The sequence below is a fragment of the Amblyomma maculatum genome, chromosome 4, assembly GCF_055883805.1.
Source record: "Amblyomma maculatum isolate TAMU_Amacu chromosome 4, ASM5588380v1, whole genome shotgun sequence".
Lineage (NCBI taxonomy): Eukaryota > Metazoa > Arthropoda > Arachnida > Ixodida > Ixodidae > Amblyomma > Amblyomma maculatum.
Window position 1 is genome coordinate 169,315,031 of NC_139347.1, and position 25,793 is coordinate 169,340,823.

A 25,793-nucleotide genomic window follows, 5' to 3' on the forward strand; every position below is an offset into this window, starting at 1 on the left:
CTATACTCGCTTCAGCTTCACCTGCGCAAATATGACAAGACTACACTAGAAGCCATTCTCCATAAAATATACCAGCGTGCCCTCGACATCCTGCTCACCACCGCCAACCAGCGTCTACTTGGCCTTTGGATGGTGAACACCTTTAATGAACTGCGAGAGCCACACTTGCTGAACCAATACACAAGATTGTCTAGAACGCCGTCGGGTCGCTGTCTTCTTGCCCGACTACACATCCACCACTCAATGCATTCGGAAGAGCGCGTATATATCCCAACAGAGTGGAGATATGGCTTGCACGAACGCCCTCTTCCGGCCAACATGACATGAGAGGACCACAGTGGCAGACGTCTCGCGCGGGAGCATGCCTTAGTTCACCGCAACGGACACAAACATGGAGTCTTCTGCGTGGACGCCTCAGGCTCTCAACATGGTGGTTGGTACACGGCCGTAGGCGTCCATCAATACACTGTAATAAACAGACACGCTTTTTTTGCACACAACATAACACACACGGAAGAGGTTGCCTTCGCTTTAGCCGCCGCAGATCAGGACTCACGGGTCAACATCATCGACTCGAGGGGTGCCTGCCGGAATACCGAGCAGGGCTACATATCGCACTTCGCCAGCAAACATTTGACAAAACAGCGCATATTTCGGGGCCCCCTCACATCGAACGATTATCTGGACTCCGGGCAACACTGGCCTCGAGAGAAACGAAATGGCCGATGCCGCCGCCCGCGTGATTACTTTCTGGGCACCAACGTCTTCCCACACCGTTCAAGACTCCGAACCCAATACCACCTACACTTTCAAAGAAATAATTCAGTTCTATCAATACAGCCATCCAATCTATCCTAAGCCCGGCAAGGACCTCAAAAATGCGGAGGAGCGCATTATAACTCCTTCGACTTTATACCAAAACTTTATTCTGCTCGGCAGTACTAGAATACTTTGACCCCGCATGCTCGGGGAAATGCCCGCATTGTGAGGAAAAGTCATCGTGCATTTTCCACATCATAGTGTGCATGTCAAACCCTCCATCCCATCTACCCACTACCCAACGCTTCCCGGGAGGACAGCGAGGCGGCCCTACTCGGCTGCTATGACCTGATGGCGCAACGAGCCTTGGTGGAGCGGGCTCGGGCCACGGCCGACGCTAATAGGCTCCTGTAAGAGAGAGGCCACCTAGTAATTGTAATGGGCGACCCCTTAAGGACCGCTCCCGTTTCTTCCCTGTATATAAAAAAGAAATGTTTTTTTATCATCATCATCCTGTGCGTCCCCCCTGATGTCCTTTATTGAATAAAACTATCACAACCTACCGCTCCGTGTGGCTAGTTTGGAAGTTGCTATTCGTCCCCTCAAATACTTCAGCAAAATTGTTCGCAGCCTGGATGCATTTTGGCTTGCATTCTGCAACGTTTTACTAAAATCTATTAGAAGTGTTATAACATTGAGACAGTCGGGGCCGATTATCTCTCGAAGCAGTCTGGCCTTGAATGCTACCTCCAACAGCATGAAAATGCTATTACCCACGTTGATGTCAAATTCAATCGCCTTGATGCTCACTTCAAGTTCAGGTCGAACGTCTCCTTATTATGATTTCCACATCTCAAACATACCTACAAAAATCCACAGATTATCTTCCCACTCCACCAAAGAAACGCGATAGCTTGCGTCATCGTGATCAAGTTAGATTTTAATCTGGAAGATCCTAATTTCATTCAGTCGAATTGTCGCAGTGTAAAAACTAACCGCATTCCATAACAACGACATCTTCCTCGCCTCTCTGCCTCGACAAATCTGCCTCACTTGTCCTCCTCAGAAAACTCGATACTGTGCTAACGTTCCTGGCTATTGAGCATTTCTTTCTAAAGGTTCTACTCCCGTATCGTCTATATACGTTCGCCTTGACCTCTCAGTAACATCGCTTGATATTCCCTCACTGCTCCAATCCTATATGTTGGGCGTCTCTCCTATCGTCCATATGATCACCTCATCCTGGAACTGGCATATTGCTGCAATCGCGCCCAACTTATGCCACACATTTCACGGCCCTGGGCATATTTGTGGACAGAATGCCGTTTCCTAGCTGTAATTCAATGCCCCCTCCATTTTAAGGAGACATTCAAAGACCTGTCGCGCCGGCCGCCTAGGCCAGTCTGGCTCAACAGGCTAACATCCTCCTCCTCAAAACTCGGCAAAGTAGCCAATAGGGCGGGGACATACTCTCAATTGCCCCCAACCCCTGACCTTAATTACTCTTCTGGACCATTTCATCTATGTGGTCAGCCACCATCGATACCCTTCTCAGTGACCAATAAGTCATTTATGTCCAGTCCCTCTATGCATCCCCATACGCAAGCAGCGATTTCGGCATATGAACTGGCGTGCCTTTCGCACTTTTCATTCCTCCTCATCCTTCACATCCTATGAGGACTTGGCCTAGGCCCTTATTCAAGAGACCTCTTCCTGTTTGCGCACGGAGACTGCTGCGTATCCCACATAGGATCCCGGCTCCCATCTCATCCAACAATATCATCATCATCATCATGATCATCATCATCAGCCCGACTATGCCCACTGCAGGGCGAAGGCCTCTCCCATATTTCTCCAATTATCCCGTTTCTGTGCTAGCTGCATCCACTTCACCCCTGCGAACTTCTTAATCTCATCCGCCCACCTAACTTTCTTCCGCCCCCTGCTACGCTTTCCTTCCCTTGGAATCCAGTTTGTTACCCTAAGCGACCATCGGTTATCCTCGTTTCGCACTACATGTCAGGCCCATGTCCATTTCTTCTTAATTTTCGCTTGAATGCCGGTAACGAGTTATTTCTCTGACCCACTCTGCACGCTTCCCATCTTTTAATGTTACCCCTACCATTTTTAGTTCCATAGCCCTCAATATAAGCGTCTCCAAACGGTTTTCCTAACAGCCAGGCTGCAGCCCCCACCTCCAATTTGAGACGCCCTTTCAAAGCTACAAGGTGCTATCATGGTAGTATTGCGATACGCTGGAGTATTCTCGCTGCAGTACCCTATGCAGTCATCTTGACTCGGCTTTTCATAAATAAATAAATAAACTAAGATATATATATATATATATATATATATATATATATATATATATATATATATATATATATATATATATATATATATATATATAGTTATATATTCATATACTCATACCACATGAGGTAGGGGCACACAAACGAAACAACGGTTTATTTCCGACGTTTCGGCCGGGGCACGGCCGAAACGCTGTGATTTGTGCGCCCCTACCTCATCTTACCCATATTTCTGGATCCTGGAAGTTTTTTATGAAATATATATATATATATATATGCCGTGTCGACGCTGCTATGCCTGAATCTAAGCGTGTTCGCCACTTAATTAAGGGCATCAACACTCCTGCTTTCAATGCCTTCGTGGTTAAAAATCCGTCGTCCGTGTCTGACATCACATCCAGATGTCAACGTCTGGACCAGCTACTGTCATGCCGCCTCATGCAAAACCCCAGCGATAGCAGCTCCCTTATAGATGGAAATTTGCGGTCCCTAATACGCACCATGATCTGAGAGGAGCTCTACGGCCTCACCAACCCCTCTGCTGTATCTCCAACTCTTCCGTGAGCAACGGTGAATTTGCGCAGCATCATCAAAGATGAACTGACGAATTTCAACTGCACTGTGGCACGTGCTCCCCCTCCCATTGCCTCCCAACCTCCCTCGCCGCCTCCCATCGCCTCCCAACATCCCTTGCCAACCTATGCTGAGATTACTTCACATCAGCCCACCCCGCCTTCCCCGACTTGTTCGGCACCCGTGTGCGGTTACGCCGCTGCCATGGCACCATATCCTACAGTGCACCGTCCTATTACAGCTTGGCGCCCCTCCCGCTTTGTGTGCTACTATTGTGGGATACGTGGTCACATTGCCCGTGTCTGTCGCCGCCGCCAGCAAGACGAGCAACGGGGTTATGCTCTCTTTGAACGTGCACGCGTGCGCCAGCCTGATGATTCTACACTGCCCTACACCGATCCGCTTCGCCTTTTCGACGCACGTCTCCGCGTAGTCCGGCCTCGCAACCCTTCGAACCTAGTATGGAAAACTAACCGAAGCAGTTTTTGGAGGGAAAGCTGCTTCGAGTTCGAAATCTACAATTCCTCCTGGGTGATCATCAGATATGTTATTAGTGATTGTTGAAGGATTGTATGTTGAGGCCCTCATCGACACCGGCGCCGCTTATTCCTTCATGCATTTCTCTCTGTGTTCTCATCTGCGCAAAGTTCTAACGACATACATCGGTCCGCCACTTCATGGAGCTAATGGAACTTTTATGAAACCCACCGGCCAATGCACAGCACGTGCCCTCATCGATAACCAGCGGCATCATATTGAATTTATTGGGCTCTTCACGTGCCTTCATCTCATGATCTTAGGGTAGGATTTCTTATAGTCGGCGTCCGCCCTCATCTCTTGCCGTGAGCGCCTTATTCATCTTGCGGACCCCGATATATTACCGACTTCTGATTGTTCACCACCACACGTGTTCGCAGCAGTTGATTTCGTTTTGCCCCCAGGAAGCAGCTGATCATCGTGGCATGGGACTACCCTCTCGATGCCGAGGCCTGCGTATTGCCCACTCCTCGGTGGACCTCCGACGGCCTAGCTCTTGCCTCGTGCCTCACCTCCTTCACCCGTGGTTGCGCGGTAGTTGCGGACCTCAATACAACTCTCCAGCTGTTCTTACTGCCCAGTGGAGCCACAGCTGGATTTATTTTTGGCTGCGATCCCGTTCCCCTCAACACACTTTGCAGCGCACCATAACCTGCTACCAAGCCTGCATTTCTGACATCCTCTGCGCTCGCAAGCGCCATCAGCCCTGACCGTACATCCGAGCAGTCTACAGGTCTGCTAGATGTCCTCATGCGGCACCGAGAGTCCTTTGATGTGTGCGCCTCAGCGTTAGGGAAGACCTCCGTCACCTCTCATCGCATAGAGACGGACGGCTCTGCTATTGTTCGACGACGGCCCTATCGCGTTTCAGCAGCAGACCGCAAAGTCATTGATGAGCAAGTTGCTGACATGCTTGCTTGAAATGTCATCCGGCCATCCACGAGCTCGTGGTCCTCACCTGTGGTTCTTGTTCGAAAAAAAGATGGCTCAGTCCGCTTCTGCGTGGATTACCGGGCACTTAATAAAATCACGCGCAAGGATGTTTACCCTTTGCCTCGTATTGTTGAGGCATAAGACTGTCTCCAAGGCGCTGAGTATTTCTCCAGTCTCGACCTCACTTCGGGATACTGGCAAATTCCTATGCACGATGCAGACAAGGACAGGACTGCCTTTTCTACCCCCGACTGTCTCTACGAATTTATCGTGGTGCCTTTCGGACTCTGCAATGCGTCGGCCACCTTTGAGCGCATGATTGATACCGTGCTTCGCGGCATGAAATGGAAAACATGCCTATGTTATCTCGAGGACATCATTGTCTTCTCATCAAACTTCGCTCAGCACTTACAGCGTCTCACTGAATTCCTCACGTCCTTTGCCCAGGCGGGGCTTCAGCTGAATACCAAGACATGCCACTTTGCTAGTAAGACCATCAAAGTACTCGGTCACGTCGTCAGTAAGGCAGGAATCAAGCCTGATCCCGAAAAATTTGCGGCTGTCGTTAATTTTCCTCGGCCCCAACGTCAGAAAGATCTTCGCAGCTTCCTTGGCTTAGCCTCCTACTTCCGCCGTTTTATTCGGAACTTTGCAACAATTGCTGCCCCGCTACACAAGCTCGTGTCTTCCTAAGTGTTTTACACATGGTCAACGGAATGTGAAGACGCCTTCAAAGCTCTCAAGCAGGCACTCACTTCCATTCCTGTGCTTCGCCATTTTGACGCTGACGCGCTCACCATACTTCACACAGACGCCAGTGGCCATGGTATTGGCGCGGTTCTCTTGCAATGCAACGCAGTGTCTGAAGAGCAAGTCGTCGCATACGCCAGTCGTACGCTTACGGCAGCTGAGCGTAACTATACTATTACCGAGCAAGAGTGCCTCGCCGTTGTTTAGTCGGTTCAAAAATTTCGACCTTATTTGTATGGCCGCCACTTCACCATTGTCACAGACCATCACGCGCTCTGTTGGCTGTCATCGCTGAAGAACTGATCGGGTCGACTAGGTCGCTGGGTACTACGTCTTCAAGAAGACACCTTCACCATCACTTATAAATCTGGGCAAAAACACCTCGACGCTGACGCCCTCTCTCGCTACCCATTGATACCTACTGACGCGGCTCCACATACGGTCTCCTCTCCCTCCTGCCATCCGAGTCAGCCTTCTGCTGGCAACCTGAATGTTGCACCCATCGCTATAGCTCCACTCGAGAACAATGCTGATTTCTCGTCCCTGCAGCTGACTGACCTTTACTGCCGCAAAATCATCGCTCGCCTCCGTAGAGAAACCAGTTGTCCCAAACAGTCGTTTGCGCCGTCAGCTTCGTCGGTTCCGATTTCACCGTAGAACACTTTACACGACGTTTATCACCCTTCGGGTCAACGCTGGGTACCCGTTGCCCCTCGCTCCCTTCGTTTTAAAATTATGGAGGCTTACCACGACGACCTAACTGCTGGACATTTAGGCGACTTTAAAACTTATGACCGTATCAAGAGCCGCTACTTCTGACCTGGGCTTTCTGCCAGCGTCGCCAAATACATTTCATCATGCCCGTCTTACCAGCATCGCAAGCGTTCAACATCCCCTCCTGCTGGCCTACTGCAACTTCTACCTTGCCCATCTGTGCCTTTTGACACGGTCGCCATTAACTTGTTTGGTCCTCTCCCTTTGACGTCAGACGGCAACCGTTTTGTTGTCACTGCCATCGACCATCTAACGCGGTACGCTGAAACCGCCCCTCTTCGCTCCGGTGCCGCCTCTGAAGTCGCTGATTTTTTCCTGCGTGCGACAGTTTTGCGTCATGGAGCTCCCCGTATTCTCAATAGCGACCGTGGAAAGGCATTTCTTTCTCAAGCCCTTGAGGAAGTACAGCGCGCCGCCAACACCATCCATAAGACTTCTAGCTACCACCCTCAGACCAACAGACTCATCGAGCGGTTTCATCGCACTTTGTCCGACATGATATCCATGTATATCGCTCCTGATCACCGGAACTGGGACAACGTTCTACCTTTCGTCACCTACGCATACAATTCCGCTGTTCAGCGCACTACTGGTTATAGGCCTTTCTTTTAAATTTATGGCCGTCAACCATCGACAGTATTCGACAATACCTTCTTCTCTGCTCCCTCTACGTCTGAATCCCTGGGCGAAGAGTTTGCCACTCGTATGGCCCAGTGTCGCCAACTTGCTCGTTTGAACACTGAAGATGCTCAACAAGAACGCAAAGCCCTGTATGATCAACGCCATCGAACTCCCTCCTTTTACAGCGGTGATGAAGGTCTCCTGTGGACACCAACCCGCATTCTTGGCCTGTGTGAGACGTTCCTCCATCATTACATTGGCCCATATACAGTACTCCAACGAACGTCTCCGGTAAACTATCGCGTTATTCCCTCGCACACCATCGCAGATCGACGTCGTCACTTCGAAGAGATCGTCCACGTCTCGCGCATGAAGCCTTATGCCCGTCGTCCCTCATCCCTGTAATCAGCGACCAGGGTGGCCGCTCTCTTGTCGGGGGGATTTGTGGGAGCGCAGCGCGTGAACTTTCACCTCTTTCATATGTATAGATCTATCATCATCATCATCATCATCGCTGACTGCTGCTCGGAACGTCGCGCGCTGTGTGCTACGGACGTTGGTGCAAGTGATGTCACCCAATATATATATATATATATATATATATATATATATATATATATATATATATATATATATATATATATATATATATATATATATTAAAAGACTAGACATCGCCCTACCATCCTCAGGCCAACATCACAGAGCGGGCAACAGAAACCTGAAAAACAGGCTCGTGGCTTTCACGGAACGTCACAAAGACTGGGATTTGCGAGTGTAGGAGATGGCTTTCGCCACAAGAACCACAGTAAACCGGTTGACTGGTTTTACGCCGGCAGCTATTCTTCTTGGCCGTGAGCTTCGATTTCCCATTGAACATGCCCTTACCCATGACTCTGATTTACAGGCTCCCAGTTATTCCAGGTTCACCCAGGATCTCTCCAGTCGTCTCGCTGGAACTCTAAAGGAGGCCAGGTAGAATTTGGACCTCGCCCGCCTCTCTCGCTCCTCGATGGACTGCTCCTTTTGTAGTAATAAAGCGTCTTTCGCTGCTCGCTTACATGCTTCGTCATGTGCAGGGTGGACAGGAGACCGGATCAGTCAGCGTCGCCGATCTGAGAAAGTACTACGAGCGGCCAGAAAGTACGTAACGGCACTCTGGTCTACCAGATGTGAACCACCTGGAACATCGTCTGATGAATGCCAACAATCCAGCGGATTCCTTCAAGCGGGCAGCTCGTCAGAACCAGCATTGTTTTTGTACTCCTCCCAGTGCCCTTCTTTGTTTCGTCCTTTGATATCTCGGGAGGTGTCCCGTCTTGAGAGGGGGGGAGTGTGGGGCTCCGCAGCCCCTTTAGGTGTTTTAAACCGCGCGCGCGGCTTTCTATTTGCATTGTGTTTGCACGGACAGCGCGAGTGCGCATGAACAAACAGATAATCTTGGGGGGCGTGATATTAGCGGCGACAGACGAGGGTAGATAAGCGCGTCGGAAGTGAGGCGCGGGGCTTGTTTGCCCCGGCTGAGAAGCCGGCGCGGGGCAACCGGCGAACGCCATGGGCCAGCCAGGTGTGCACGGGCGACTGAAAGAAGTTCGCCGACACGAAGATGGAAGCAGTGCCTGCAGGAACAGCCTAGGCGTATTCCTGTGAGTTGCTGTTCCGCGAGGAGCAATCTTTCTTGTGTCGCCGTTAGCGCTTTGGCCCCATTGCTCGTTTTATTCGCTCCACAGTGTGTTTTGTTTCGCCGCGGTAAGGCCCTGACATTTTTCCCGCTTTCCGTTGGTGTTCTATTGTCGCGCTCATAAACAGCCTGTTCTCAGCGCAGTAGCGCCTTATGTTTCTTTGTTTCGTTTTTTTTTGTTTATCCGGAATAAACCGGTGTTTTTTAAGAGACTGGATTTGTCACTCGTCGGGCGAGACCATGGCTCGCGGACCCGTTTTTTCTTCAATAATTACATATACCTCCCGTCAGCGGGCACCTGTTAAAGCAGGTGTTTGTGTGTACTGTGGTGCGACACCATGGACCCCAGCACCCACGCATAGCCGTGCGTGGGATCACCGCGTCTGGGGAAAAGGGGATCCTGGTTGTTTAGCCGATGCCAAGTGCTCGGACGGTTAAGGTCCCTCGGCGGAGGCGACACACCACTTTGGCCCCCGGTTCCCATAGACGGCCTGACCCGACTGGGGGAAACCGGCAGTCACCTTTTCCTTTCTCCCCTCCATCTTTCGCTTTCGTATCTTCTTTCTTACAACTGTCTTGTCTTCTCCTACCTTCTTCGTTTCTTCCCACTTCCAGGCGGCGGGGGTTAACCTTGTGTGGCGAAACAACCCTGAGCTTGCCATATTTGGTTATAGTCCCGGTGTACGGCTGGCGTAGGCATGATTAATATTGCCAGGGAGCGCCACTTCAACGTCTTTCGCTCCGAGCGCCTTCAACGTCTTCCTCCCTCCTTGAGCGTGACGCACACGGCACACATGCACACAGGTGGAGAAAAGCAAACGAAAAAAAAAAGTTTGCAGATTCCGTCTTTCAGTTACCGCGTAAAATACGGCTTCATGCGTAGGACATGAACTATCTCTGGACGAGGTAGCCGACGGCCTCTCTGCTCTGGGCCATCAGGGAGCACCTCATAGTTAACGTCGCTGAGGCGCCGCAAGATTTTATATTTCCAGGGGGCGCTCGGAGCGAAAGACGTTGAAGTGGCACTCTGAGAAAAAGGGCGAAGTGAATCGGCTCCGGACTCGCAGGATGTACCAAAAGCTTGGACCGTGTAATTCTACCTGCACCGGCTCTGATAACCTAGCCCTAGTCGCCAATACCGTGACAATATGAAAGTTCTTGTCGTGTCCCCTAGTTGGGGTCCATGGTGGGTGGCTGCCACCGTGGCCGAACACAAAAATTCTTTTTATGGCTCCTTTATTTTCAAAGCACGATCGCTCCGAAGCGAGGACGGACCGATGTAAGTGCAGAGGTTTTGCCAAAAGCAAAAGAGACCTCCCCTTAGTATCACATTGAAAATTTCCCCTTTCATCATTGCAAAGTGCCTCAGAGAAGCCCTAGGCACCTTTTGCAAGGCTACAAAACTTGTTAGCGGAGACGTGCTCTTAGAGCTAAACGAGAAGCAACAAGTGTCCAAACTGTCTAACATCAAGGCATTTCGGGAATTTGAAGTGTCGATTACACCCCACAGGTCATTAAATACAGTCCGCGGTGTTATCTCAAAAATTGACTTCATTGAACTCAGTGATGACGAAATGCAGGGAGGGCTCGCTGACCAAAACTTAAAGTGTAGAGTATAAAAATCCGCAAAGACAACAAGGAAATTCGAACCAAGCATCTTGTTGTTACGTTAACCAGTTCCACGCTCCCATAATCAATTGCAGTGGGCTACACAACGATTTCTGTCCGTCCATACATACCAAATCCTCGCCGATGTTACAACTGCCAGAGATTTGGCCACGGGGCATCATTTTCTCCTGTGGCCCTGTGCTTGCAGGAAACAAAGTTACGCCTGAAACACACTAGCGTACTGAAATATTAGAGTCTTCCGCCACAACCGAGAGCAGACAGAGTCTCAGGAGGAGTAGCCATAATTGTGAAAAGAGGCATCGCAACGCATCAAGTTCAACTAAAAACCAGGTTTGAAGATGTAGCAGCCAACCTCCTTACATACAAGACCATTACACTGTGTTCAATATAATTACAACCACACCTGAAAATAACGTTACAAGAATTGGAAGACCGTTTAAGCCAACTACCACAATCATATTTGGTTGTTGTGGATTTTAACGCACATTCCGTATTTTGGCGAAGCAAAAAAACGGACAGCAGAGGCAAAATTTTAGAGGAACTTATTCTTTCCAGTAGCGTTTGTTTGCTCAACTCCGGAAAACCAACATGCTGCTCTACATCATCTGGAAAAATGAGATGTTTAGAATTGTCATTTTGTTCACCAATTATTTTTAGCGATTTTACATGGGACGTTTTGGATCACCCATACGGGAGTGACCCCTTGCCTGTTTTTATAAATATACCATCACCTACTGTCACTTCAGCAAACCCGCAGCGCTGGAAACTGGATTTAGCAGATTGGGAAACTTTTAAAGTAAAAGCTAGATTATACGAAATATATTCAGAAAGTCTTGACACCGATGAACTGACCAAAAAGTCACAAATTGTATTCTCGCTGCCACACAAATTGCCATCCCACAGTCTTCCGGTATAGTAAAGTCCAATCACAAAATGTGGTATAATAAAGAATGCAGGGAAGCAAAAAAGATGCAAAATAAAGCTTGGGGAACATTCAGGAGCTATCCAACCTGTAATAACCGAATAAACTTTAAAAAAGTAAGAGCAAAAGCACGGTACATCAGAAGAAATGCCGAAAAATACTCGTGGAAACGTTATGTGTCGTCCATAAACAACTTCGTCAAAGACAATGTGGTCGCCGGTATTGAAGCTAAATGGCAGGTTTTCACCATTTACAATTCCTCTATTAATAACACCTGGTATTCAAACAACTCTGGAAGAGCAAGCAAACATATTGGGTGAACGTTTTGAGGCAGTTTCTAGTTGTTCCACTTCACACAGTCATTTTTAAAATACAAAAACAGATCGGAAAAACACAGACTTCCAACAACTGGCAGCACATATGAACCTTACAACAGACAAATTACCATATATGAAATCAGTAGAGTACTGTCTGCCGGGAAACAAACTGCCCCAGGACCCGACAGAATACATTATGAAATGCTCGCTCATCTCTCTGCTTACATGCACTTTTGAAATTCTTTTACAAATTATTCGTGTGAGGAAAGCTGACAGAAGCCTGGAAAACAGCTGTTATAGTCCCACTCCTTAAACCGTGAAAACCACCAAGTTCCCCTAGTAGCGACAGGCCCATAGCCCTCAAGAGTTGCCTAGCCAAATCTTTTGAAAGTGTTTTACACATTAGAATAACCTTTATTTTACAATCACGCAAGCTTGTAGACATTCATCAGGGAGGTTTTAAAAAGAATTCTCAACGACAGACTATCTTCTTAGGCTTTAAAATGTTGTCCGAGAGGCATTTATCCACAAGCAACATTGTCTAGCCGTTTTCTTCGACATAGAGAAGGCCTATGACACAGCCTGGAGGTTCGGCATCCTGCGTGACCTAGCAGATATAGGTATCCGTGGCAGGATGTTTAAACTGGCTTCCTATCAAACCTTTCATTTAAGGTACGTCCGGGGTCAACCCAGTCCAGGAGCTTTATTAAAAAAAATGGAGTACCCCAAGGGTGTATTTTAAGTACTACTCTGTTTATTGTGAAAATTAAGTAAATCGCCAGATAACTACCCAAATTCATTATGTACTCACTCTATGCTGATGATCCCCGGATTGCTTGCACGTGCACTAACATATAAACATGTGAGCGGCAAATGAGTTAATCATAAATAGACTAACTACATGGGCAGATAAAAATGATTTCCAGTTCTCTCCACAAAAATCAGTCGCTGTCCTGTTCTCGCTCAAACGAGGCTTGCCCCAAACCTGCACTTAAAGAAAACCGTACTTCCTGTGAAAAATGAACAAACATTTTTGGGCATTACCTTTGGTAAAAAGTTAACTTTTTTACCCCACATAAATACCCTTAAAAGAAAGCATCTCGGTCTTTAAGCATACTGAACGTACTCTCAAGGAAACACTGGAAGTCCGACCCAGGACTTGCCTTTTAAATATCTATCGATCCGTAATACGCCCTACCTTAGATTACGGAAGCATGGTCTACGGTTCAGCGAGACCCTCGTATCTGAAGCGCTTAGATCCAGTGTACAAAACGGGATTGCGCCCCTCTACTGGTGCATATAGAACATATCCGATAAATAACCTCTATATTGAAACAAATGAGCCACCCCTCGCAGGCAGGAGAACAATGCTGACATGCGCATATTTCCTGAAAATAAGGTCCCTACCGAAACATTTATGTTATTGAATAGTCACAAACTGCTCATCTAGAACTCTTTTTAACAACAAACCCCGAGCAATCAAACCACTAACCCTCCATTTTGAACAGGCATGCCAGGAATGAAATATATTGCATACACTTTCAAATATTGCCCGCAGACCAGGCCCACTGCCACCCTGGTATCATTTCCCCTGTGAATGCGACTGCACATTAACCCGCTTTCATAAAAAACAAACACCGCATGAGCACATAGTACAAGAGGTCCTCGCACAGAATGAAAATACAAAGATTATACAGCATTCTATACTGATGGTCCAAAGACAGCGCTTTACACTGGATGGGCTGTAATACAAGAGAAATGGGAGAAAATAGTACGGTTACCCAAGTGTTCATCGGGTTTCACAGCTGAATGCCATGCCATTTTCATGGCTGTAGAAGCGTTAAAGAAAAGCATAGGAAAAAACATTATTTATGCAGATTCCTTGAGAGTAATCACAGCAATTTATCATAGAAATGCTACGGAACCTTTAATTTGAGACATAATACGCAATGTAGTAAATGCAGAAACAAAGGGGCAGTCAATAAAAGTTTGCTGGGTACCAAGTCATGTTGGAATCCGCGGCAACGAGAGAGCTGACACATGTGCTGCACCAGCCCGTAACGCTGAAATAAAACTTGTAAACATACCATATAGAGATGCCATGAAACGTATTAGGGAAAACCTGAGAGGAAAATGGCAGGCATCATGGAACAATGAAACAAACAATAAATTACACTATATCAAATCAGTCGTCGAAGAATGGGTATCGTGCAGCCATCCTAAACGCTTTATTGAAGTCCTTCTATGTCGTCTGCGCATCGGACACACGCACCTAACAATGGCTTCATCCTAAACAAAAAAAAGAAACCTCTGTGTAAAAGGTGTAGAGGTGAACTAACAATAAATCCCATTTTGCTGTCATGCCCTAAATTAGAGAAATTAAGAAAACAAAAATATTTTGCTATGTTTCGCAATGAACAGATCCTTTTTCATCCCAGCCTGCTTATAGGAAACGGTGCACTCGTTGATATTTCTCACATTTTCAGATTCTTAAAAGATGCAATGCCCCTTAACAAGCTACAAAAGCCTGAAAAAAAAAAGGTTAGTCCTTTTCAGAAAGTATAAACAAACCACCTGTTCTTGGCGCATGATAGCCTTAGTTGCTTATGTGCCAAAAACCTGAACACAACACAACATTATATATATATTGTCACGCTAATGACGACGATGAAGGATGGTGATGGTGTGGCAGAAGAGGAAGAAGAAGCGTTGGTTTCTGGGCGCTAGTAGGCTTCATCTTGTTCCGCTATATCAGCGCTGTAAATAAACACCCCTTCTTATTTCATCGTAACAACTTGGTGGAAGGTGCACCGTACGATCCCCTCGATCCCTACCTACACCGCAGCAAGACCAACTGGAGCTTCGACGTAGTCGCCGCATCGCTGGACTGCCACCGCTCACGACCATTATGGACCACACCAAAACAAACCATGCAAGCCGCGACGCTGCAAGCCAGGCTGGCGGCATGCCTGCCCACTCCAACCCAATTCCGTCCCAGCCTTACCGGGAACCTCCTTTTGCCGGAGAAGGAGGTGAGGACGTTGAGAAGTGGCTACTTTATTATCAACGAGTTAGTCGGTACAACCGGTGGGACCCTCTTATCATGCTAACAAACGTCGTTTTCTTTCTCACTCACACGGTTATGACCTGATTTGAGAATAACGAGGATAACTTAACGACTTGGGAACGGTTCGCCACCGAGTTAAAACTGCGTTTTGATGACTCTGTTCCCAGCAAAAAGCGGGCTGAGCAGACCCTTGCACAAAGAGCTCAATTGCCCGATGAAGCTTGTACAACTTACACAGAAGAAATCCTCAAGTTATGCAAATGTGTCGATTCCAACATGCCCGAGGAAGACAGAGTCGGTCACATTTTGAAGGGTATCGCGGCGGACGTGTACATCTTGTTAATCGCCAAAGACAGCCTTGACACTTTTCCGATGTCATTAGACACATCCGCGCGTTTCAAGCTTTTAAAACACGTCGTATTGAGCCGAAATTTGGGCGGCTGGCCAACGTGCCTACCGTGGCCAGACTTGGTGACCATGCCCAACTAGATCTTCCGTCAACTATCCGGCAAACCGTGCGCGAAGAACTTCAAGGGATCAACACGCTTCCCCTGCATGAATCTGCTGAGGTTTCTGTCCAGAGGGCCTCTAGACGGCCGGCTTCACCACCACATGCGATTCAAGTGCAGCATTTCTCTCAAGCTCCAGAAATTGCAGCTTCTATTGACTACCCGCCAATGCATTTTGCCAACCCGACTGCGTCGATGCTTGAAGCCCCAAGGTATGATGTCACCTCAAGTGCACCTAAATCTTCTACTCGATCTACAAGGATTCCTGTGCAGTGTGAGCATTCAGCCAGACCTACGATGCGCCCTGCTGTGCCTGGCTCGTATCCACAACAGCATTTTATACCTTCCCCACAGATATGCTACCGCTGCGGCGTCGAAGTCACATCGCCAGGTACTGCCGCAGTAGGTTCCCGCCACGCTATAACCGCCCGGTGCCTCCAGCAGTACCCAACAATCGGCAATACAGCCCCGTTTTCCAGCAATCCAATACTCCCCCTGGGTACTTCGGCAACATCCAGAACGGGAATCTCCGCGACCATTCCCCAGCATCTGAGCGAAGTGTTACTCCTCCACCCGCCTTCCGTGCACATCGTTCTCCATCACCGCGGCGGCGCCCCATGTCGCCCCATCCGGAAAACTAACCAGCGCGACCGGTGGGGGTGAGGCCGCTGGAAATGTGCTGTGTGCCAACATCCCTCCAACTGCAATGCTCAAAAACAAAATTCGTGTGTTCATTGATGGTGTGTGTACATTAGCTTTGGTAGATACGGGTGCGACAGTGTCTGTGATGAGTAATCAGTTTAGGCGCTTGTTGGGACGCAAAGTGATGTTTGAATATGACCGTGCCTTAACGTTTTGTGGTGTGAGTGGAGAGGCGTTGCGACCACTGGGTGTGTGTAGTGCCCAAGTGTCTGTGGGTGATGCAAGTTTTCAAGCCGAGTTCGTAGTCTTAACCCACTCTACGCATGACATCATTTTAGGAATGGACTTCTTGAAGTTTTGTGGCGCTACCGTGGACTGCCGAAGTCAAGAGGTTCATTTTGATGGCTCGCATCTGCCGACACTTTTTGAAAGTGGCCGTGATGAAGAAACAGTTTTTAGTATTACCGAAGACACCGTAGTTCCACCCTTGTCTGCCATGTTCGTCCCCGTATCCGTTCTACTTCTTGAGAAGGTTTCATACCAGGCCGTGGTGCACCCAGTTCACTCAGCATGCCTGAAGAAAAATGTAATTATCCCTCACTGTACGATCTCCGTGCATCACGGTAGTGCCTCGTTATAGACCATCAATCCATCGTCCGAGCCCGTAGTTTTACCAACGGGATTGAAGCTTGCCTCCTGTGGACCCGATGCGCCCCACGTCGTTGCTTTGGTCACAGATGCTACGAGTGCCACCGTACCTCTGCCTGCTGATGAAACTTCGATCATCCGCATGATCAGCGCCGATCTCAGCTCACCTCAACGCCGTACTCTTGTTGATATTCTTCTACCTTTTTCGCCCATGTTTGACTTTTCTCAAACAGATGGACCAACCTCTCGCTCTGCACATCGGACCCATCATAGCATCGACACTGGTTCGGCTCGTCCCATTCGTCAAAAGCCATATCGCGTGTCCCCATCTGAGCGCAAAGTCATTCATGAGCAAGTGGAGGACATGCTACGGAAGAAGGTGATACAGGAGTCATCTAGCCCCTGGGCTGCCCCTGTTATTCTTGTACGTAAGAAAGACGGTTCGTGGCGATTCTGCGTCGATCATCGGCGTCTAAATTCTGTTACGAAAAAGGACGTCTATCCTCTTCCTCGCATAGACGATGCCCTCGACTGCGTCTCTGGTGCGTCCTATTTTTCTTGTCTTGATCTCAGATCTGGATACTGGCAAATTCCTAGTGGACCCTGCGGATAAGAAAAAAACAGCCTTCGTAACGCCAGATGGCCTTTATGAGTTCAATGTTATGCCATTCGGGCTGTGTAATGCGCCAGCCACATTTGAACGCTTTCTGGACACAGTGTTGCGCGGCTTAAAATGGGGCATTTGTCTTTGCTATCTGGACGATGTCGTCATATTGGGAAATCCTTCCAAGAACACAATGACCGTCTAGTACGTGTCTTGAATTGTCTGCACAACGCCGCCCTAATTCTGAACTCTAAAAAGTGCCGCTTTGGAGAGCGCCAAGCGCTGGTGCTAGGACATATTGTCAATGGTGATGGTGTAATGCTGGATCCCCAGAAAACTGCCGCTGTTGAGTCTTTTAAACCCCCGCAGACAGTGAAAGAGTTGCGCAGTTTTCTAGGGTTGTGTTCCTATTTTAGACGCTTTATACATCGCTTTGCTGACGTTGCTTACCCATTGACGTGCCTTCTCTACAAAAACTACTTTTGACTGGACACCAGACTGCGACGCGTCATTCCGTCATTTGAAGTTTCTTTCAATATCGAAACCCATCTTACGTCACTTCGATCCTACTGCATTGACAGAAGTACACACGGACGCTAGTGGAATCGGTCTTGGCGCAGTCCTTGTCCAACGGCACGATGAACGAGAGCATGTTATCGCGTACGCAAGTCGTACCCTGAGCAAGCCGGAGCGAAACTACAGTCACCGAATAGGAATGCCTAGCTGTAGTTTTCGCTGTGCAGTGTTTCCATTCATATTTGTATGGACGTTCGTTTACTATCGTAACTGACCATCATTCACTTCGTTGGCTGCGGAACCTTCGAGACCCATGTGGTCGCCTCGCACGCTGGGCCCTCTGGTTACAGGAATATGACTTTGCCGTGGTGTACAAAAGCGGGAGGCGTCATGCAGACGCAGATTGTCTTTCTAGGATGCCAATGGCTAAGACTGGACCTGAAATCGACGATTTCGACAATTATATATCGACCCTCGAGCCAGCGTTCCCCGACTCGAATGTTTTCAAAACGAAACAGCAAAATGATAGCAGTCTGCAGCTTCTCTTTGCCCAAGCCAACGTACCTACAAGCCGTTTTTGTGTGCATGATGGCCTCCTATGGAAAAAGAGTTATTCGCCTGTCGGCCAGCGATATCTACTCGTAGTTCCCAAGACGTTGTGCACAGACGTATTGCGTGTTATGCATGATGATCCAACTTCTGGGCATTTGGGATCGGTTCGAACACTCCACCGTGCTCAAGAAAGATTTTACTGGCCCAGAATGCGCTCGACGATTGAACAATACGTTGCCAGTTGCAAGCAATGTCAGCGCCACAAACGTCCAACTGCAACTCCGTCTGGCTTGCTGCACCCTGTGAAGACCCCGACAGCTCCGTTTGATCAAGTAGGCATTGACCTCGTAGGTCCATTTCCGAAGTCCGTGGATGGAAATCGCTGGATTGTAATCTGCGTGGACTATCTCACACGTTACTGTGAAACCGCCGCTCTTTCATCTGCTACGGCGCATCAGGTGTCGGTTTTCTTGCTGCACTCAGTCATCTTACGACACGGGCCGCCACGAATTGTCATCACTGATCGGGGCCGACAATTCACTGCTGATGTTGTTGAAGAGCTCATGCGTTTATGCGCCGTAACTTTACGACACTCGACGCCATACCATTCCCAGACAAATGGCTTTACTGAGCGCGTCAATGGTGCTTCACAAGAACGTTCTAAAGTGCGATACGATGCCAGTCACCGGCGGGTCACGTACTCTGTAGGTGATTAAGTCTGGCTATGGCGTCCAATTCGGCGCTGTGGCCTACATCAAAAACTCTTGGCCCACTATGACGGCCCATATGTGGTTGTCAAACGCATTAGTGATTTAACTTGTGGAATAGCCCGCCTGACAGCATCGGGTCGCCGGTCTGCCAAAACCGAACTATGTCGCTTGAAGCCGTGTCAGCCTAGCACGACTCACGAACACGCCCAGAGGGCTTCGTCTGAGTAAGGGGGAAATGTCACGCTAATGACGACGATGAAGGATGGTGATGGTGTGGCAGAAGAGGAAGATGAAGCGTTGGTTTCTGGGCGCTAGTAGGCTTCATCTTGTTCCGCTACATCAGCACTGCAAAATAAACACCCCTTCTTATTTCATCGTAACAATATATATATATATATATATATATATATATATATATATATATATATATATATATATATATATATATATATATATATATATATATATATATAGCAAACTTTTACTAGCGAATTCCACTCCAGCTTTTTTTTCAATCAAAATATATATCATATATATATCCGTTTCTGAAAACAAATGAAAGGGAGCGTGCAGTTGCTGTCTGACGTTGTTTACTACAGCGTTTAATGATCAATGGGCCGAACTTCAGCGGAGAGAAAAACTACAGCCGCACCCTAACCTCGTGAAAAATAGCGCTATATATTTCAGAACGGCGGTATTTCACAAAATAAGCAATTAAAATGGAGATGCGGCCAACCACCTAATTCAATGTGGTTCAAAGAAATAAACCATATGTACTGGCCTTCATGTTGTGAATAGTCTGTGTGCAATTAAGGAAATGCTTAGATGCTTCATGGGAATGTATGCTGTTCGAGGTTACAAGGAAAAAACAACGGTTCCGCACGTGCGCGAAAGTATTTTGAGGTACTAGGGCTGCGGAAAGGTTTGCACAACATGTTAGAAAAGGCTGAAAACACATGAAAGCAATACTTGAAACTAAAACAAAATTATATTAATAACATTAAAAATGCAGGAATCAGCGTTGAATATTATAATAATGACTCATCGCAAGTTATCTTACAAAAGTGATTAGGTAAGTTGGTGAATCTGCATATCATTCTGAAACGCAACACAATTATAAACTAACAATTTACAATAGTAGAAAGCGCACACTCTTTGTAAGAAAACCGCATAATGCTATACAAATGTACTTTAAACATTCTGGCATAAAAATATTTATTTTCTAAAATAAGAGGCTGGTTAGGACACCATGTGTTTTGTTTTTGCAGCCTCTGTTCTAATCATGTAAACCAAGTAGCAATGTTTGACATGACCCTTCACATGACATGACCGTTGGCCAAAGTAAGGAGCAACCAATTATAATAACTGCAAATTCGAACGTAGATGTAAAAATAAACTTCTTGCTATTTAATCGCCGTGAACATAATTTTTATGACATTTGAATACATTCCTTCCATGCTCGAAGCTTGAGAAGCAAGTAAATTGCGCAGAAGGGAGCATCGCTGAAAAACATATGAACGCTTCGAAAGGCATTCGTCGCTGTGTCTACGAAGCCCTGTTTCCCACAGGTAGAAAAGGATTCCATAAAGTACACTTTATGCAGTTTTGATGCTTTTTAACGCACAAGTTATCTGTGATTTAAGCGAAATTTAAATAAATAGCCTAAAGATTTTCTTTTCTTATGTCAGAAACACTATATATTAGGCTTTTTGCGTGTGGCTAATTAGTTTTCACACATATAGAGCGCACCTATCGAAAATGATTTCAAAGCAAAAACGGGGGCCGTTTGGGATTAGTTTACATTTAAAGAAAATGCAGGAATTTAAAGGTGACTCACGGGGAGGCAGCTTTCTTCTTCATCTCTCTTCTTGTGGAGTTGTTTTTTAAACTATAATTTCTGGAGCTAGAAGACTACAGACTCATGACTGTTTACTATCGTGTAGCTTTCCTCGTTGACCAGACTATGCATTGCACTTCCCTTCATCAACTGGACAATGACCCACAATTTGTTGCCTCATTTTTAAGACGAATGCCTTTCTTGGCACTTTCTGGGCGTCCGAAGGAGGCTGTCTAAGGATACTGATTCATAACCAATCTAACAGTAGCCTCATAACAAGCCAACATTGGCTAAATTGGGGAAGATATTTGAGGATTGGGTAATCAATGGCATTGTGAAAGCATTATAGGTTTTAAGTTTTTTGTTACTCTGTTGTGTAACCGCTTGCCAAATTAAGTTTGTAAACCTGAAACCAAACTACTTTGGTAATCTTAGCAGGATTATGAATAATTTCTCGAATTTTAATAAGTGTCTTTGTGAAGCGGTAGTGAAAATGCTGCCAGCAAAAAAAAAAAAAAAAGAAAAAAAGAGACTGGCGTGGCCCTGAAGAAACGCGCTATTGGGCTGGTTTGCGCCCTTGAAAGAACTGACACCGCGGCGGCAACCGCCAGCGTGCTCATCGCGAATCGAACAAGGAATGCCCACAGCGCCCCTGAGCACTAAATATAAAGTCACTGAATAAAGATCTAGATAAAGACGCAAATCTGATAAGAAAAAACTGTAACAACTGTAACAGACGCGATTAGCTTGAGGCATTGACGTACATATCGCGCATTTTGCGCTTCAAAGAAAATGTTAAAGCCGCGTCTCAAGATACCGAGAGCAAAAAACAACAACGAGCACAACATCCTTTCGTGCGCGACAATTACAGCGACAAGGCCTCATGCCGGCGGATGTTCACAACATCAAATGAAGCTTTAAATGATTCGTCGTCTTACTCCCCCTCCGAAAGCACATGTCCTCGATGCTCTCAAAAGAAGCAGAGAAGGTTGTTCATAAACATTAGAAATTTTAAAAACCAAGGGTTCATTAGCGCCCATAATACGGCTTATGGCGTACAATATGGTGAATTTCTGGGTACGCGCCGCTGCAGGGATGCTGTCGCGCCGTCAGGAATAGTCTAACAGTGTAAAGCAGCGAATGACTGCATGGCGCACAGTATCGGCGTCCAAACCCACACTCTGTCTCCCGACTTGTACAGTACGGTCCACTGTTAAAGGGAACGTGCTATCGCGTGGCCTAAGCACTTTGCAAAGGCCTGCCACCAATAACAGGCGAAAATGGGTGGCACTGTGTGCATGCTCGGGAAGAGCAGCCGACAGTGCTTACTGCGCATGCATGTTGGGCGTTCATTTGCCGCCGGCTCTCTCGGGAACCCTTTGGAAAGATCGGCAGCGATGTGGTCCCACGTCCCCTTTAACAGTGGACTATACTGTACTCGGCTTGTTTTGTCGTCATTAGTTGAGGCGCTGGGAGTCGGTCGATTGCTGGTCTGTAGTGCACAGCCGGAAGATCCTTCGGGCTTCCTCGACGAGCTGAAGGCAGGCGACGACGTTGATGTTGTCCTCCCCTGTTACGTGCGGAATCATTGTGTCGAGCTTCGTCGCCGGTTCTCTGCCATACACAAGCTGGAACGGGGCCGCCCTGGTTGCCCTCTGGTAGGCGGTGTTAGCGGGGATGATCTTATAGGGTAGGATGGAGTCTCATCTCCCGCATTCGTCATCGACGTAGGTGGCAAGCACGTCTGCGACAGTTTTGTTCACATGCTCTGTAAGTTCGTTGGTCTGCGGATGGTATGCAATTTCTTCCGATGGTTTGGTTTGGTCTAGTCAAAATGGCATCTGTGAGCCCCGTCGTATATGCCGTTAGTGGTGAGCACGTCAAGAGGTCCGTATCGCAGGAGGATGCGTTCGATGAAAAACTTAGCAACTGTTGCCGTACCATTTGGAAGGGCTTTTGCTTCGGCTGTCTCTTTTTCCATTAAAAAATCATTCCTTTTTGTGAATGTAAAAAGGCAAAACGCACAGAAAAACAATTTGCACTTATTCCCAACATGCAGTTACTCCCTAGAGCTTGAGGATTTGAAATTAATGTTGTTTTTTCGGCGCCGTATAAGCTGTGCGTGCTCTACTTTGTTATTAGGAAGCACCAGGAGAAGCAAACGAAAAGTAACTTGTCCAAATGCCAGTTTTATCACGGGTCGAGATTTGTAGATTGTATCTGCGCTGTTGTCTATGGAATTCCTGGCTCATGCAAAAAGGCATACAGAGGTCAGAATAGTCTGCGCGAACACCTCAATTCGCTGTCAGATACCCGATATTCTCACTTGAAAGATTATTGCAGCGCTTGTGGGAAAGAGGAAGGTAAAACTAAAAAGAAGAGGTTACCGCCCTTATGGCTTCTAAAACGAAGATTTTGTTTCGCATCAGGGATAAAACTACCTGATAAATAACCGAGGTTTATTACATCATCAAGATGCAGTCGCAGTGTGTCAGCCAGCCTTTCTTATTGGGTGTTTTGGCTTGGTGTAGACGAGCCGTAAGGAGAAGGTCATATGTGTTTTTTTTTGCTTGATAGGGCTTTCCAGGCGGCTGATGAGTTAAAACAATATCTCTTGGATGTACGTGGCAAAAAGGTACCATTCTGATTAATGTCATGCGATTGTTTTGTATGAATCCGCTTTCTTCTTAATAAACAATTTAGTTGCTAGCTAGCGCTCGGCTGTTGCGTTTCTTTTCTTCGACCTTCGTGTCTTCGTGCTGTACCACCCAAAATGTACTTGCTAACAAACTTCAGGTATGCTAGGTTTCTGACGAAGCTAGGCGACTTTTGAAGATGTAATGCATAAATCCAAATTCCTTATTGTTTTGATACAGACTTGTGAAAATATATATGACTATGAACGATTAGCTGTGTACTGAATGTCGAGGTAATTGTATGGAATAGCGTGTGATAGGACGAAGCCAATTTTAGGTCAGTTGAGTTCTAATTATCAAGTTTGTGGCTAAAAGCCATTGATTTGCAATATTATGGTTTAAACCTTATTCCAGTTTCTACACAAATCAACAGTAAGTTTCAGATCATTTTCAAGTGTCATGTGGTAAGTGTGAGAAGTGACCTCACGCTAAACAAGAAAGTTATCAGTGAAATCACGCCGATGATATGAGTTTATGCAAACTGGAAAATATAATCGTACAAGTACGCTTGGAAGTGGTGCGCCAGTAGGTTGCATCATTGTTAGGAAGAGCTGTTCACGACAGGAAATCGTTGACGGAATGATCATGAAGCAAAATTAATTTCAGAGAACCGACAGAAGGGGCAGCATATATAGCAAATAGCCGGCCGTGTCCAACACCGTGAAACTTGAAAAATCTATCAAATGCAGTCGTTTTGCTGAGCAACCTCGGTAGCGAAAGAGTGAAATAAAATAGAAACGAATACGTGTATCCTCTTTAACAATATAGTCTGATATTGCGGTTCATTCTTTCAGCAAAATGAGCACAACAGCAAACCTTAAAAAGATACGTTAATCATTTTAATCTAAAACAAATGGCATAATTCGGCAAAAACATAAGTTAAGACGTACTATTTTACAAACAGAAAAAAGAAGTATACAGAATGCTTGAGATCAACCTAAGATAGCGGAATGAAGGTGAAATAGCGCCTTAAGTATGGCCGCGAGGTTTTAATTTAAGTAAACTGAGTTTGCTGAACGATTATTAATTAAGTTTGGGGTAGCTATGTCATCAAAAAAGGAGCTAGCACAAAATCGTTCGACATAAATTTTTTTATTACTTCATGTTGTTGAATAATTCGTGCTCCGCATGCTTTACTGGTCTTGTCCTCCACAAAGCCCGAAAACGTTATATTTGAGGTTGCTTCACGGAAATTAGGGTCTTCTCCAGCTCTACCATTTGTGATCCTGGCTGATTTTAAATCCACCCTTCAAAGGTAACAGCACTGGTGTCATGTTTAGGAGCTCTCTATGCTTTGTGCTTAATCTGCAGAGCAGGAGCTTTTCTATAAAGTTTCAGTGAGTGCCCTCATACATAGTTGCCATAGCTAACGACGTGGTCAGAATATCCATCAAAAAGAGTTCCTTAAGGCTGCAAAATTCGTTTCGGAGACGCACGGATCAGACATTTCAGTTCCCTTTCAAGTTCACCAACGAGGCAATCGTGACCAAGGGAGTAAACACACCACAAGCCCCTTTAATACAACGCATTCGCACAGGCTGTGTTCGCATCTATTAGCCGACGCATAAGGTGGGCCTGTCAATATCTCTGCTGTGTCCCACATGCGATGGGTGCGGGGATATAGAACGCTAGCTCATGCTGTGGTCAGTGTACACTACAGAAAGGCGCTGTTGCTCCCTTCTCTCGAGAAGACATGGGACTCTAAAAGGTCACACCAGGGCCTCGTCTACCCGACCGGTAAGCGGGCTTGCAAAATGGGGTATCACGCTTTCTTTTAGTGTTCCTTCGGGACTTGGATCTGGATTCTAGGTGGTGGCAGTACGAGGAACTGGTAACTGATATGTGTGATTCTGTAGAACATATTGATTTGGGTTATCAAGGTCTCAGGAATGGGCTTGACTTGAGGGCTTTTTTTAAAATTTATTTACGGCCACGGTGGTGCGGTTGCCGACAGAATACGCAAGGGCTGCACCCAGAAATGAAATTAGCTTAATTATTCACACATTTACATCATACCTGGAGGCGGCCAGTAGACGAAGAGGAAAGACATTTATTACTTTTATTTTAATCATATGTCGCGGGCCGACAACCGGAGAACCCTGGCACTGGCTTGCGCTGTAACTAGGCAGTTTTTGTACGGGGAAGGCAAAACACAGTATGTATTTTGAAAATTTAAGATGATAATTATTTATTGAGAAAAAGGG

The 25,793-nt window shown here is 46.7% G+C and overlaps 1 pseudogene; it reads left to right on the top strand.

Annotated features, from left to right (window-relative positions):
- The first annotated feature begins 318 nt into the window (after positions 1–318).
- LOC146193473 (uncharacterized) lies at positions 319–1,173 on the top strand (annotated as a pseudogene).
- The last annotated feature ends 24,620 nt before the right edge of the window (positions 1,174–25,793 follow it).